Source organism: Pipistrellus hanaki (genome assembly GCF_964339955.1).
Source record: "Pipistrellus hanaki genome assembly, chromosome: 3".
Lineage (NCBI taxonomy): Eukaryota > Metazoa > Chordata > Mammalia > Chiroptera > Vespertilionidae > Pipistrellus > Pipistrellus hanaki.
In genome coordinates, this window is record NC_140505.1 from 14,730,129 (window position 1) to 14,745,923 (window position 15,795).

A 15,795-nucleotide genomic window follows, 5' to 3' on the forward strand; every position below is an offset into this window, starting at 1 on the left:
TGAGGACAATGAAACTAAAAGAGATTTTGATATATTTATGGAATTATTTTGGCATATTACTAATTATTGAGCTCATTATAATTCTATTTAATTACAAAATGGGCAAAACAATGAAGATTTTGTTGTAATTCCAAGTATTTTTAATAGTTCAAATGCACACATTTAATGGAACATACTTTTCAATTTTTAAATCAATAGATATTAACCAATACTATTAAATACTATTACTATTACTATTACAATACTATTTAATAACTATTAAATACTAAGATATTTTCTCTTGAAATTTAATTTTTAAATGTGGATAGTAAAATCTATTTTTGAATTTCTGAAACTGACAGGTACACATTAGCCTAATTGTTCCAAACTTGAGTGAATTGATTTTGCTAAGAATACTTATGCCTCAGTTAGAAAACTGTATGACTAGATGCAGTGTCTGAAAAAGGAGAACATCAGATAAAACTCTAGTTTTGATAACTGGTATTTATTCATTTTCAGTTCCTGGTACTCAACTCAGGATTTTGTTGACCATGAAAATTATGTTAGATAAAAGATCTGAAATTACAAAACTGCCTTTGAAATGCTATGCCAATTCTAAAACACCATGTCTGGGCAAGCTCTGATATGCTAATAGGCAACTTCTGTTCCAAACCATCCAAGGTTTTAACCTAGTCTTTAAAGTTGCACACCATCCATTCTGCTTCATTTTCTTTGTTAGAAGCAGGTCACAAAATCCATCTCACACTCAAGGGGAGGGGATTAGGCTTCACCTTTTGAAAGGAGACACATACAAGAATTCATATTCCAAAACCACTAGCATATACACACATCCCTTTAAACTGGGTTCCTCCCAGTGCACTGTTGCATCTCTAGGGACCTCCACATGGGAAGAGGGCTGTTTATTTATGGGCATAGCGCATGATATCATCAAAAGTCTTCATCTTATAACCTGTAAACCCTATCTTCCTAAAAACATGTATTACTCATCCCTAAATATAGGGTATCCCCCCAAAAATGTATATACATACTAAATATTATAAAGGCAATGTTTATTAAAATAAACTTCATTTTCAAAATTAACCTATCAGCTGTTAAGGTGTGTATACATTTTTGGGGGACACCCGGTATGTATGTATGTATGTATATATGTATACATATACATATACATATATATATATATATATATATATTTTTTTTTTTTTTTCCCCTCTTAATATTTTATTGATTTTTTACAGAGAGGAAGGTAGAGGGATAGGGAGCTAGAAACATCGATGAGAGAGAAACATCGATCAGCTACCTCCTGCACACCTACTGGGATGTGCCCACAACCAAGGTACATGCCCTTGACCAGAATCGAACCTGGAACCCTTCAGTCTGCAGGCCGATGCTCTATCCACTGAGCCAAACCGGTTTCAGCTTAGTTACAATTATTATAAGTAAAGTTTTTGAAGGATAAGAATGCTAAATGATTGTTGAAAATAATACAAAACTCTTCTTAACAATAAAATCTATAAACTAACTGATGTTTTTTAAATTTGCACTCCTTTATTAAACTTGTATAGAACTTACTGCATGCCAGGCACTACTAAAAGCAATTTATACATAACTTATTAACTATACATTAACTCATTTAATTCTTTTAACAGTCAGGTATCACTATTTTATAGATGTGGAAACTGAGGCACAGAGAAGTTAAGTAACTGTCCAAGGCCACTCAGCATTTTGACCCCAGCGTTCATGATTTTAACCCCATTCAATTCTGCTTTTTGAGCTAAACCTTTTAAGCTAAAGATTCCATATTTCAGTGGGCTTCCTAAATGCTAGTTAGGAAAAGAGCTATGGATTTGCATTGCTTTGTCTTTGCTTCTCTTAAAGTTCTTAAATTGCATGAGACAAAACAATAGGAAAATTGTAAAAGAATTGCTTGGTGTTCCCACTGAATTCAATAAGAATTACCTCAAGGGGTCCTTTGTTGAGGCTATAGGTCTTTCTGCCTAAAGCTTTAAACTGGTTCTGTGTATTATTACTAATGAACTGTGGTGGTAAATTATGGTGGGTTTTTACTTATAAAAGTAATATAATTTCATTTTAGATCGTTTAGGGGGTGGAGAGGACGTTTTTCTACTTCCATGGCCCACCCTCAAAGCACCACCACTTTTATCATTCTGGTGGCTAATTCTTTGTGTGCAATCCAACCATTAGCGAAGGTAAATGAAGATCTCTTCAGATACTTTAATCTTAGGCTTTGTGATCCCCAATGTAGACCGGCTGTTTTACCACAGGAGAGCCCCAGGATACAGGGTAGGTTTTTCCCTATTGGTTAGCAAATGGTTTCTTTTGGGGAATTTATTATCCTTGGTAATCTGACCCATATTAAGGCTACTTTAGGCTTCAATATTTTATTAAACACAAACTAGGAACAGTTCCTTCCCTGCCTCCTTCAAAGGGAGATATATTTTAATATTTTAGAGCATTTACCAGGAGTAGAGCCAGTGACACTAATCACATCCACATGGAGGCTCAGGCACTACACCCTCCCACAGAGAAGCATCGCTGGTCCTAGAGACTCAGCAATGAGAGGGTCCTTCAAATTCTTTTTGTTAGAATTCCTCAAAAAAGAACTTAAGCACTACCTTCATGTGCATTTGAGTGCTGAATTTAGATTTTTTTGTGGAACTCACCTTTCCTATGGTTTGGACTTTTGAACCACTCTCTGTTCTGTGTGAATAATATGCCTGTAGCTCAAGGCCCACCCAAATTTTACAACTAGGAAGTAGGCCAGTTCCTGATGGATTAATCACTTTTCTCCCTAATTGAATGGTGTGTTTTCCAAAAGCCAGTCATTTGTTCCCAGACGTGTTCATTCAAGTTGTGTTTAGTTATTATAGAATGTAAGTCAATATTAGCAAAACCATGTAAACATGAGTGTAAAGAGAATGGTAATCTCTATGAAAATAAGTTGAATGCTTGGAGGAAACATGATCAAGCCAGGTCTTTCTCAAGGGAAAGAGAAAAAGGCTATGGAATTAGGTGTGAGTTGACACATGTGAAAGTTTGGGTGGAGAAAGGGTTGTGAAAATCTAGAATTCTGTCAGCTTCCGTGGCAGAGTCTGGGGAGGGGTGGCAGTGTCCAGCCATGAAGGTGGCAAGAAGAAGCCTTGAAGTAGCCCAAGAAGGAGGCCAAGGGGATGGTTGAGATAAAGTGTTCCAGAAGCAAAAAGAAGCAGAAGAAAACCGAGGTGCTAAAAGCAAAAGCCAGAGGGAAGTACCTCCAGGTCACAGGTAGAATGAAGAAGTTTGGCAAAAAGTGAGCGTTCCTTGTGCCTGGGCAATGGTGACCTTTAGTTCCGTTAATGTTTAACGTCTGGGTTCCCTGTCCTAACATATCTTGTCACCTATAGCTAGAGTAAAGTGTTGTCTTGGAGCCTGTTATACATTTAAGAATAAACTTTGGCCCTAACTGGTTTGGCTCAGTGGATAGAGCATTGGCCTGTGGACTGAAGGGTCCCAGGTTCGATTCCTGTCGTGGGCACATACCTTGGTTGTGGGCACATCCCCAGTGTGGGGGGGGAACAGGAGGCAGCTGATTGATGTTTCTCTCTGATTGATGTTTCTAACTCTGTCTCCCTTCCTCTCTGTAAAAAAAAAAAAAAAAAAAAATCAATAAATAAAGTATATTAAAAAAGAATAAACTTTGTATAATTAATAATAATAATAATCATGCATTGGCTCATCTGTTCAGTTCTTCTCACTCTGCCATTTCAACCTTAGCTGTGAGGTCAGAGTAAACCCAGCCCAAAGTCCTGGCAAAGTGTGTTCTATCCCAAATTCTGTACCACCTGGGATTAAATCAACTCATTTGAAAACAAAGCGCAGCAAAATCTAGAATTCTGCCCGCAGTTTACAAGCATCGCGAGTCCTCACCCCACTGAAGCTGAAGTGAACAATGCTCCTTGCTGTGTTAAGGGAGATCTGATGTGCAGTCCCCATTCAGAGAAAAGGCTTTAGCCTGGTATCAAAGCAATGATGGCTGAATGGACTTGTGTATGTTTTAAAATAAAAATTAAGTTTTAAGGATATTTATTATAATTTTGAGATTCCCTACTTTAACTGAGTCACTACAGATTTTGACTACATGGGGGAAGAGAGCCTCCTTCAGTAAAATCCAGAGCTGCCAAGCAGACTTGCCTGGAGCACAGCACTTGCCAATGGCTCACATACGTGCAAATGGATAACCTCACATTTTAAAGACTAACATAGAGTCCCTTATCTCTGGGTTAGATGTGCTTCATTTTTTAATTCAGCAGATTTTTAGAACGTAATCACCTATAACATGTCTGATCCTATTAAATGAAAGAATAGATTTAGGTCTTTCAACTTACCCTGTAACTGTGCCTAAAATGTCTCCTTTCGACTTAAGGCTGGCTGGCATCATTGTAGATGTGTGATATACGTATAACGTTTAACTGCTTAGAAGCCAAGAGGGAAGAAGGGCTATCCTCTTCCTTCCTTCTAATCTACAGCAATAAAAGAGTAAGATGCAAATTGACTATACCTTTGCGATCCCCAACAGCCAATCAGGAGTGAATATGCAAATTAACCCAACAAAGATAGCAGGTTAATTTGCATATGCAGGCTTCGAAGTGGCTAGAGGCGGGGCGGGACACAGGTGTTCCATACCGCCCCAGCCACTCTGGGCCTCTGGGCAGTGTGAGAAGGCGGAAAGGCAGTGCCAGCCTAGGGCGAAGGTGGTGCTGGCAGCCAGGGTAAGGAAGGCCCATTCTTGCACGAATCTTCGTGCATTGGGCCTCTAGTTCTTTATAATTTAAGACAGACTGAAGCCTTCTTAATTAATCACTCTTTATAAAGGCATTCTGAAAGTGTATTTCATTAATCAGAATACTGCCTCTTTCTAAGAGAAATTGAAAGTGGTTTAAGATTTTAAAAAAATGCATATGTGATAAGACTAATAATGTAGAAAAATGAGGAGAAGCAGATGTGCTAACCCTGAGACTGAGCTAACCACAGTGACTGAGCATCAGGTTTGGCTTGAGGAGCAGGTATACAAAGCAGTTGGGAAACCTGGAGCCTGGTAAGGCTACTACATGGTGGCCAATATTATTATAATTCATAATCATCTTACATTTCTTGTCTCATACCCATGTTATTTCACCACATCCATTGCCACGACATCCATTTTTAAAGCTTTAAAGTCATTTTGGAACAAGAAGCCATCGGATTGGCATCTTCTGTACAAGCCCAGCACCGAGCTCTACCGGGCTGTGTGTGAGCTCACTCAGGATCATTTGACTCTTGTGTTTCAGGAAATAAAAAAGAATGATTAAGCTGGCAATGTGTTTTTGCCATATGTTTAGCTCTTTCATCTCTGACGGCAAAATGTGGAGGCAATAAAGTCCCCCATATTTTGGTCTGAAACACATCTCCGTGACTCTTGGTGGCCATGACAAATAAGAAAAGAAAGGGTAAGTTAACATTGTTCTCATCACATATAATGGAAGGTCTCAGCTAGAAGACTCAAGAAGTATTTCTAGTGCCGGTCAGAGAGACTGGGGAATCCAATCAAACAGGATTTTCCACTTGTCCCTCATATGAGATGGATGCCCTTGAGAACCAACTTATAGCCCTGTCTGGTGTTGCTCTGGTTAGAGTGTCAGCCTGCACACTGAAGGGTGGCAGGTTCTATTCCCCATAGTCAAAGGCATGTACCTGGGTTGCAGGTTCAATCCCTAGCCAGCCTCACAGTGCTCCATAAGTAAATGAATGAGAACCAAAAAGCATCTAGAACAAGAATGACCCTAATGGTTCAAATTCAGATCAGAAAATATTTTTTAAAGAGTGGAATGGGTTGTCAACATTTGCAAAATGAGACCCCATAGATTTCCCCATAGGCAGCCTTCTCCTTTGATCACAACTATCAAAAATCCCTCAGTCTCTATGATTATCGAATTCTCATCTTATCTGAAACTATCATCAGGTATATTATTTAGCAATTCTGTCTTAAAAGAAATTAAGAAAATTTGAGGTGAGGGAAGGAATAGCAGATGGAATACATTCTATTTTCTCAGTTGATAAAAAGGGAAAGGAGGAAATGTGGACATGATCAATATCCATAATCAAATAGAAAATACTAATTTTCTAAAAAGAAAATGTGTAGGTTAAATTCTTCTTGAAAAATCTGCATTTGGTCTCAATCCACCAAGGTGAATGTAATTTTATTGAATTTATCTCAGGCTCATTACTATTCTGTCCTGCTTCATACATTCATAGCTAAGAATTTCTACAACGACCTCCCATCCATTGGAATGTTTATGTAAAAAAAAAAAATAAACATTATGACTAATAGATACTCATAGTATCTTTACACTGTGATTATGAAAAGTAGAAAAAGAGAAATGATTTGACTTGTAGAGCCTTTTATATCATTGTTAAATTCTCCAACCCTGTCCCATTTTCAATTCTTATATTAAAAATCTTCAGATGATTATAAAACTTTATGCATGTACTAAAAAGTCTAATTGTTGGCCTATAGGATAGAATTTTAATAAACATGATTCTGCTTATTATGTGAACATAAGTACACAAACTTTTTATGGCATGATTACATATTGTTGCTTATTTCTTCGGTTACGTAAAACTTCCAGCTGACACATGGTAGTTGTTAGAGGTGCTTAACCATGAAGATAGCAGCTGGCTCGCCAGGATTAGAACATGCCAAGCGGTTCTTCTGATAGTGAGGGGAGTGCTTCTCCCTCCCCTTCCCCCTTAACTGCTGAGTGTCGTGACCTTCATCAATCAGCCCAACACCCAATCTCTCAGCCAACAAGCACCAGATTCTTAAGAAGCTTTTTTTCTTATTTTTCTCCTGGAATGTTCCTACACTAGATCAAAGCCATGTGCAGAAATATCTCTGCATGGTATTGAAGCTGATATTTCTTCTCAAGTGCAAAGCAAGAAAGAACAGTCCAGAGATCTTATCCCAGAGATAAGTGAAGGGAAGTTATAAGTCCCTTTTTGCTTCCACCTTTGATTCTGCTGTCTGAGACTCCAAAGGTCAAGATGGTGGCCTTCCTTAGAGTCAGGGTTTTATGAGCTAAGAACTAAGTAAACTGGGCCTGGATTGAGAGAAGTTAGTACACAATAGTTAGGGGCACAATGGTCAGCTGTGGCTGCCTCACTTGCAAAGCCCCCCAGGATTGATGAGCTGGCATGGGCTGCCTCCCTGCCCTGCCCTGTGCTCGTCTGCCCCACAGCCCTTCCTTGTTTGCCCCAAACCCTATCCCCGTAACAGCATTACTTAACAGCCCAGTTCAGTCAGAACTACTCAGACATCTTCCCTTGCCCTTTAACTAGCCTACTCCATTATACAGCAGATTCCCAGCCTCTGCCCTCTCCTTTTCCTCTTCAGACCTCAATTTCCACTGCCACCCCTCCTCAGCTGCTCCCTAAATGCTCAGGTTCCTTGGGTTTCTGCCATGGGCCATCCTTGGCTAATTTCACGTATGCCCAGAGCTTCAACCGCCTCCGGTATGCTAATTATTTGAAGCTCATATTTCCACCCAAGTTATCTCCTGACATCCAAGCTCCTTCTAGAGAGTTCCACCTTGATGTCCTTCTGGCATGGCTTTCAACGTGTGCTTTCAGCGGATGAGTCTCACATGTGGAAGTTTGGAATGAGAGCCCCGCTGCATGCAGCAGACAGTGGTTGGCACCAATGGCACAATTGCAGACCTTAGGAAAAATAGCAGGTTCCACCGAAACAGATTTGGCTCAGTGGATAGAGTGTCAGCCTTTGGACTGAAGGGTCCCAGGTTGGATTCCGGTCAAGGGCATGTACCGTGGTTGCAGGCACATCCCCAGTAGGAGGTGTGCAGGAAGCAGCTGATCGATGTTTCTCTCGCATCAGTGTTTCTAACTCTCTATCCCTTTCCCTTCTTCTCTGTAAAAATCAGTAAAATATATACTTTTAAAAATAGCAGATTCCATCTGAGTACAGAGACATATGCCCTCCTTCAGCTCTTCCTTTTTCCCTTCTATCCAATACGTAGGTAATACCATCTTAGATGTATCTGAGATGATAGCAGAGGTCAGTTTATAAAAGTGTTACCTCTCCTCGGATATCCTACACCTGTGCATGGGAGGCACCTACTTTCCCAGACTGGCAACCTTTCTATCATCCTGTCCTCCTTCCTGTACCATCAGTGAGCAGCTCAGTTCTATATCCTTCATATCCTTCATATCTCTTGACACAGTCCTTTCTCTTCATCCCACTGCCTAAATCAGGTTTCATCATCTTTATCTTCTAACAGCTTCCAGATTCATTTTTATATTCCCCTCTCTCTAGTCTATCTAGTTATTTTCCAAAAGCACAAAATGCATCATGCCTGCATACATTTCAGGACATCCAGCTGCTTGTAAGTAAAGCCTGAATCCTGTCTGGGCCTTTGCAGTGACTTCTAACTGCCTCTCAATCACTTTCCTCCCCCACCCCCACCCCCCCACTCACACACACTAGCACCCAGGCCTTCGGCCATGAGTAATTCCTCCCCGCCCAGCACACCATCCCCTGCCACGCCATTGGTCAGGTTTCCTCCTCCACTTGGCATGTCCTTGTCTTTCCCTGTCAAATAGCCACTTTACATTCAAAAGCCCAGTTCAGACAGAACTACTCAGACTCCCTTGGGCAGAGGGAGTTCTTCCATGGGCAGCGGACCTACCCCTGGAGGACAGGACTGGGCTGTTCTTGCCTCATCTGCACACCAACCCCCCTCCCTGGTGCGATGCATGGACAGGCCGCTCAGAGTGCCCATTGGTTTTGATCTCACGAGAATCAGGAAGCTGAAAAGTCACAGATCCTATGCCTAACAGTCTCAATACATCTTAATGTTCTCCTCTCCCACAACACATACTACTTAAATGAGAATGTGATGGATATTTATATGAATGGCATCTAAAAGCAAAGAATACTAGTAAGCTCTTACCAGGAAGTTTCCCATGGGCCCTGCTCCTGAGGTACTGGACATCTCCCGTTGGGTAGTCACAGGGTCTTCACCTGGGCCAGGAGGTGGAGAAGATGGTGGGAGGAGGAAACCTTATCTCCATGGAAAGGAAAAATGAAATGGTGCTGTAAAACCTCCAAGAGCTCAAACCCCATGCCTGTAACTACATTACTTAACCCCTCATACGGGTGTACTAGTAAGTATACAATTCTGTTAAGCTGATGGAGAAGTAACTGGACTTAATCCACTGCAAAAAGCAAATGAAACTACACTACACGGGGATCAGATAAGGATGCTTGGAATGGGGAGGTCCTGGCAGGCTCTGTTTCTGCCAACAATCTGGGGTGGCCTCTTCCCCTCCCCAGACTTCCTTCTCCCCAGTAACTTAAGAAGAGCCTTCAGAAGCCTTTGGGGTCATGTGGAAGGCCAGGGAGCTGCTGGGGGAAAGGTTGGCAAGGGACGGAGAGAGAGGAGGCCACAAAGAGGAGATGGAAATGTCAGAGGGTTTGGGAAACAGTGTGGTGTGGAGCCTTCTCCTCCCTATCGGGTTCTCCCCTCTTGGAATTCAGGCCCTGATCTCCTTTTTCCTGCATCGATTTCTCTGATGGCTGACCTCAGCATCCCACCGCCACCATCACACCCACGGTCAGTCTGGTCTCCAGGCTGCTGCTAGAGCTGTGTCTCCTACAGGCTAATCTAGCCAGGTGTTTCCCCTGCTATCCAGGGCCCGGTTCTGTTACAGGATTAACCCAAGTGCCCCAGTCAGCATCCAAGGGCCTCCAGTCCTAAACCTGGCCTGCTTCTTCAGCCTCGTCTCCTGGCCTTCCCACCTTACATCCCTGCTTTGAGGTCTGTGTGTGTCACCTGTTGCCTCAGTGCATTGTTTATGGCTTCTCTTTGCTTAGGATCTCTTTCCAAGATTTAGGTCAAGGGTCTTGTTTTCAAGGAAGATAGACACACTGACACATTCAGATACATAGACACACTCAGACACACACAGATACTCTGACACACGCACATATAGACACATGTACACACACACACACACACACACACACACACACACACACATTACACCACACTGGGCAAAAACCCTTCTCTGGGCTTTCATAGCATCTTATCTGGACTTCAGTCACTGAACTGACCAGCTTTTACTGACAAGTCTGTCCTGTCTCAACAGTAAATTCTTCAAGGTCAAAGATCATGTCTTTTGCAACTTTAGACACTCTACCTTCACCCACACACTATCTAGTTCATTGCTTTTCAACCCATTTGCCCCAAGAGTTTTTAAAACATGCAGTACCTGCTATTTACTAGTAGTCAGGGACACTGACCTCTTTTTCCCTTAGATTGTCAAATACAAAATTGACAACAGCCAACACAACTATAGCCATCTGGTGTGGATAAATCAAAACTATACATTTTTTTTTTTTGGCAGATCATCAAAAAATATAATATATTGCCCTAGCCAGTTTGGCTCAGTGGATAGAGAGTCGAGTCGGCCTACAGATTGAAGGGTCCCAGATTTGATTCAGGTGAAGGGCACATGCCCGGGTTGTGAGCTTGATCCCCAGTAGGGGGCGTGCAGGAGGCAGCCAATCAATGATTCTCTCTCATCATTGATGCTTCTATCTCTCCCTCTCCCTCTCTGAAATAAAATAAATTCATTAATTAATAATAATAATATTTTTTTTTGTGTGCCGCAGAATTTTAGTAATTACTTTATATGTGCCATGAGATGAAAAAGGTTGGAAATCGCTGATCTCGTTCACAGTGGACCATCAATAAAGGTTTGTTAAACTGAACCCAACAGTAATTCCCAGGTGGACCAGAAGGACTGGGAAACAGAATGGCTTTCACAGTGACTAAAGCCAAAATTTATTCTTCTCTCCAAATTTGGGGGCAAGGACAGATTGCAGCCTTACATGGCAACTGACAGTCATAGCATCAACTCACCACCCTTTAAGTCTTAGACTCACCCCTGAAAACTCACACAAAAATTGTGCTCCTAACACTTAGCTGTTGGCTGTTCCATTCAAGGCCTTTCTCCAGCTTGAGATATTCAGTAGAATAAATGGAGTCCATGCCACTTCAAGACAGCCAAAAGGAAACGGCAAAGACTCTTGCTTAAAGCTTCATTCAACACTTACCCACCCCCATCTGCTTCCCACATGAAAAACCCCTGAAGGCAGAAGCCATGTCCGATCATTCCTTATATTTCCTGCAGCTCCTAGCAGAACACTTTCAGTATGAACAGCAAAGCACTGGAGAAGAAGATGGAGCTGAATGAACACCAGTCCTTGGGATTTTCCCAAAGAAAAAGTCACATGTAACTTGAAAATGTAATAAAACCTTGAAAGTACGTGACACCACTTTTTATAATTTGTATATAATTTACTTAGTGTAATTAAGCATCAATTCCAGCATCACATTAATTCAATTATTCTTTTACATTTTAATGAACTCTAGTTAATTCAAATACAATTGCTTTCTTAATTTTTTATTTTGATAATTTATTTGAGTTTAATTATTTATTAGTTAATTTAAGTGTTACGTAATAAGTATGTACTCTACTTGATGTAAAGTTGGGGAACTCCGTTTGTGTTTCTGTTTGTTCCGCAGCTGTCTACACAGCTGTGTGGTCCGTCCACTTGCGTCACATCACAGTCAGGAACCCAGGCTTTGGTCCAGACAGCTTTGGACCAGGTCAGAATCCCACGTTTGTTACTTCCCAGGTGTCCACCCTGGGTTAGCCTCTTGACTCTCAGTGTCCTCGCCTGTAAAAAGGAACATAGCACAGACCTCACAGGGAGGGAGGTGAGTACTACTTAGCCCAGTGCTGGGCCCTTAGATGGTGGTCTAGAGTCAGTTGCTATTTTATTGTTGCCATTGTTATTTCCTCAGAAAATTTAAAATAGAGCAGAGACTCTAAATTAGAGCAGAAAGCTATTAAAATATTGGTGGGTTTGGCAATTGGAAGAGGTACAAGGACAGAGGTCACATCTGAATATATATCTGTGAAAACAAATGAGTAGAGCAACTTGTTAAAGCCCAAGTCAGGCGCCTAGGCAGGACTATTCCTTGGCAAATCAGGGCAGGGGGGGTGTTGGGAGTCTAGGTCTCCCCCAACCTGCCCACGGCTTTCCCCAATCCGACTTGGTTCAGTCCCAGCTTCTGGTTTCAGCAGCTGGCCTCTTGGTCAGTCAGTAGCCCATGACGTTACTCCAGGCCTTCACCCCAAGGATTCTAAAATCTACGGGGAAGCTCCAGGCTTGTCTCCATCCCCTCTCCCCACGCTCCATCCCACCATAATGGCTGCTCTGCAGGTCTGAACATGCTCCCTCATTTCTCCCATCCGGTCAGTTTTATTCCATCGAGACACTTGATTTGGGTCTTGTAGGACGAATAGAAGTTTGCCAGTCATAACTAAAGGATTGCTTTCTCTGGACATTATATTCATTTACCCCATTCTATGGATGCCGACCCATCTTCCCAGACATTTTACTGCTGGACCAAGGGCTGAGTTGACATACTGGTTCTAATGGAACAGCCTTGTGGTGTCAAGGCCCCGGGGACTTGCGTGTGACCTACAATCTTGGTTTCCGTGTAACATCTTCCAAAGCAATTAAAAGTACGTTACTCACAGATTGGCACTGAATTCCCTTCTCTGCACCCAATTAAAAATATAATACTAACAGCCTTATTAGATCTAAAACAAGCCCTGAATAGAAACAGCCTGTTTAAAAATCAATAAACCGTCCTGAATGGCAGTGGAAAAAAGAGACAGGCTCCGCTCTGTCTTCCCTAAAAAGTCAGTATTTATACAAAGCATTATGTTGCCGGCTCCGGAGACGCGGAGGTGCCCCAGCTCCCCCTCGGCCGCCTGCACCCTCTGAGTCCTGCATGACTTATTTGGCTATAAGTAATCTCCGCTCCAGGCTTGCTTACATTTTTGGGTTTCCCTTTCGCCTGGAATGCATCTCGATGTTCTCATTAGCGCTGTCTGTCTTCCCAGCCCGGGCCCTCGCTCTCCTGTTGTTGCTGTTACTTTCTGTCCTGCCATTAGTAATCTTGACTGCTCCCAGCACGCAGCCAGGCCTGGTGTGTTCCCCATCACGCTGACACTCTGTTCCTGCCAGACCCGGGCTCAGGCGCCTTCCTCCTGCCCTCCCCCACAGCCAGGCCGCCCAGGCCCTTCTTCATACTTACCGTAGGAATTGTTTTAAACGCTTTCTTTAAATATATTGTATGCTTTTTATAGAGGACCAGGAAGAAAAAACATTGAGAAAACCCTCATAATCCAGAGTGAAATACTGGATTACTTTTCTAGCATAATCGTTATTTAAAATATATTTCATTTGAAAAGTACTGTATCTCTCCCTGTTTCTTAATCCTCACCCAAGGGCGTGCTTAGAGAGAGGAAGAGAGAGAGAGAGAGAGAGAGAGAGAGAGAGAGAGAGAGAGAGAGAGAGGAGAGAGAGAGAGAGAGAGAAACATCGATCGTCTGCCCTCTGCATGTGCCCTGACCAGGAATCATACCCGCCCAAACCCAGGCATGTGCCCTGGCCAGAATTGAACCGGCAATGCTTCAGGTGCACAGGACAATCCCCAATCAAATGAGCCACTCCAGCCCCGTATGTATCTCTTAATGTGATATGATGATAACATCACTTAACTTTCGTGGTCTCTTTCCCAATTAATCATAACCCCAGTCTAATCATGAGAAAAATGCCAGGCAGACTCAAATTGAGGGACATTCTACAAAATACCTGACCAGAATTCCTCAAAACTATCAAGGTTATGAAAACAAGACAAGTCTGCTCTGGCTGGGTGGCTTGGTTGGAATGTCGTCCCATACACCAATAGGTTGCAGATTCGATCCCAGGCTGGGGTGCATAAGGGAGGGAATTAATCGATGTTTCCCACACCTCTCTGTCTCTTTCTCTAATCAATAACAACATATTTTTGGGTGAGGATTAACAAGAAAAACAACAATAACCAAGGTAAGTCAGAGAAAATTTCATAATTTAGAGGCCCCTACAGAGACATAATCACTGTTTGTACTATGGTATCCTGGACAGGATCTTGGAAAAGAAAAAGGATATTAAAAACTTTAAAAATCCTATCAAAGAATGGGCATTAGTCAAAACTAATGTTTCACTATTGGTTCATTGCTCGTGGCAAATGTAAGATGTTAACCATAAGGGAAACTGGATACTGAATACATGGGAACTCTCTGCATTATCTTTGCAAACTTTCTATAAATTGAAAACTATTTTCCGATTTAAATTTATCTTTAAAAAGGACTGCATGGTCGCTGGGAGGAAATTCAGACAATACGGAAGTTTATAAAATGAAAGGCAATAGCCCTTTGCTTCCATCTCCCCTTCCCACGGTTGGCACCAGCCTTATTCTCTGGGAATGCTTTCTCTTTATTGCATAGTTGAGCTCACGCTGCAAACGCAATTTTGAATCCTGGCTTTTTGTTTAGCCTTAGAGCACAAGCATTTTCCCATGTCCTTAAGAACTTCTTAAAGACCATTTTATAGGCTGTGTAATACTCGCTGCACTGTTTTCTTGCCCAAATTAGCTGTGATCCAGCCCTTATGTTTCCAGGAGATTTGCTTTCATTACCCAGGCCTTAGAATGTCCCCTCCTGCAAAGTACGGCTCTTCCGCTTTCTCCAAGCTACCAGATCTTCATCCATGTTCTCCCGGGGCCCCCAGAAAGTTCGTGTAGTCCCATGTGCTTCAGCAGTGTTCTGTGGAACAGGCTTTCCTTTCCTGATTCCTTCCCTTGTCTTTATCTCTCATGATGTAGGGATTTATAATCCATTGTGATAACCCTGGTGCTGTCATTGCTGGTGACTAAAATGTGGAGTGTTTAAACCTTGATGTAGTTAGTTGAATAGTGTCCCTCCCTCCATAATTCATATCTACTCAGACCTCAGTCTAATCATGAGAAAAACATGAGTCCTTATTTCAAAATACTGGTAGGGTCTTTGCAGATGTAATGCTTTAAGATGAGGTCATATTAGATTAGTGTGAGCCCTAAATCCACGGTCGGGTACCTTAAAGAAGGCCACATAAAGACACAGGGACATAGAGAGAAGAGAAGGCCATGGGACAAAGATTGGAGCACCAGAAGGTAGGAACGGATTCTTCTTCAAAGCCACTAAAAAGAGCCCTGGCCTGCTAGCTCATTTTGTTAGAGCATCATCCCAGTACACTAAGGCTGTGCGTTTGATCCCCGGTCAGGGTACATACAAGAACCAACCAATAAATGCATGAATAAATGGAACAACAAATCAATGTTTCTCCCTCTCCCTCTCTAAAACAACAACAATAACAACAACAACAGCAACAACAAAAAACCCTAAGAAGAAAGCAACACCTTGATTTTGGATGTCCGAGGTCCAGAACTGTGAGAAAGTAAGTTTCTGTTGTGTGTTTGTTATGTTTTAAATGATTTGAGAGAGAGAGAGAGAGGGAGAGGGAGAGGGATAGAGAGATAGAAGCATGGATGAGAGAGTTGCCTCCTCATTGGGGAGGGAGCCTGTAACCCCAGCAGGTGCCCTGATCCGGAATCGAAGGTGACCTCTTTGTTCTGGGGTCAATGCTGGACCACCGAGCCACACCAGCCGGGCTACATGTCTGTTGTTTGGAGCCACCCAGTTTGTGGTTATTTCCTGTTGTGCTTTCCACACTTGGCTACCCCCGATCAAGGTGGTAACCGAGTTTAATATTAAGTGAAAAATTCCAGAGGCACGCAGTTCCCA

At 42.2% G+C, this 15,795-nt stretch overlaps 1 protein-coding gene across 1 annotated transcript in view; it reads right to left on the reverse strand.

The window, feature by feature from the left end:
* Positions 1 to 15,795, reverse strand: part of MBOAT4 (membrane bound ghrelin O-acyltransferase MBOAT4) — a 117,632-nt gene that overhangs the window by 34,240 nt on the left and 67,597 nt on the right. The gene's annotated exons all lie outside the window — the stretch shown is intronic.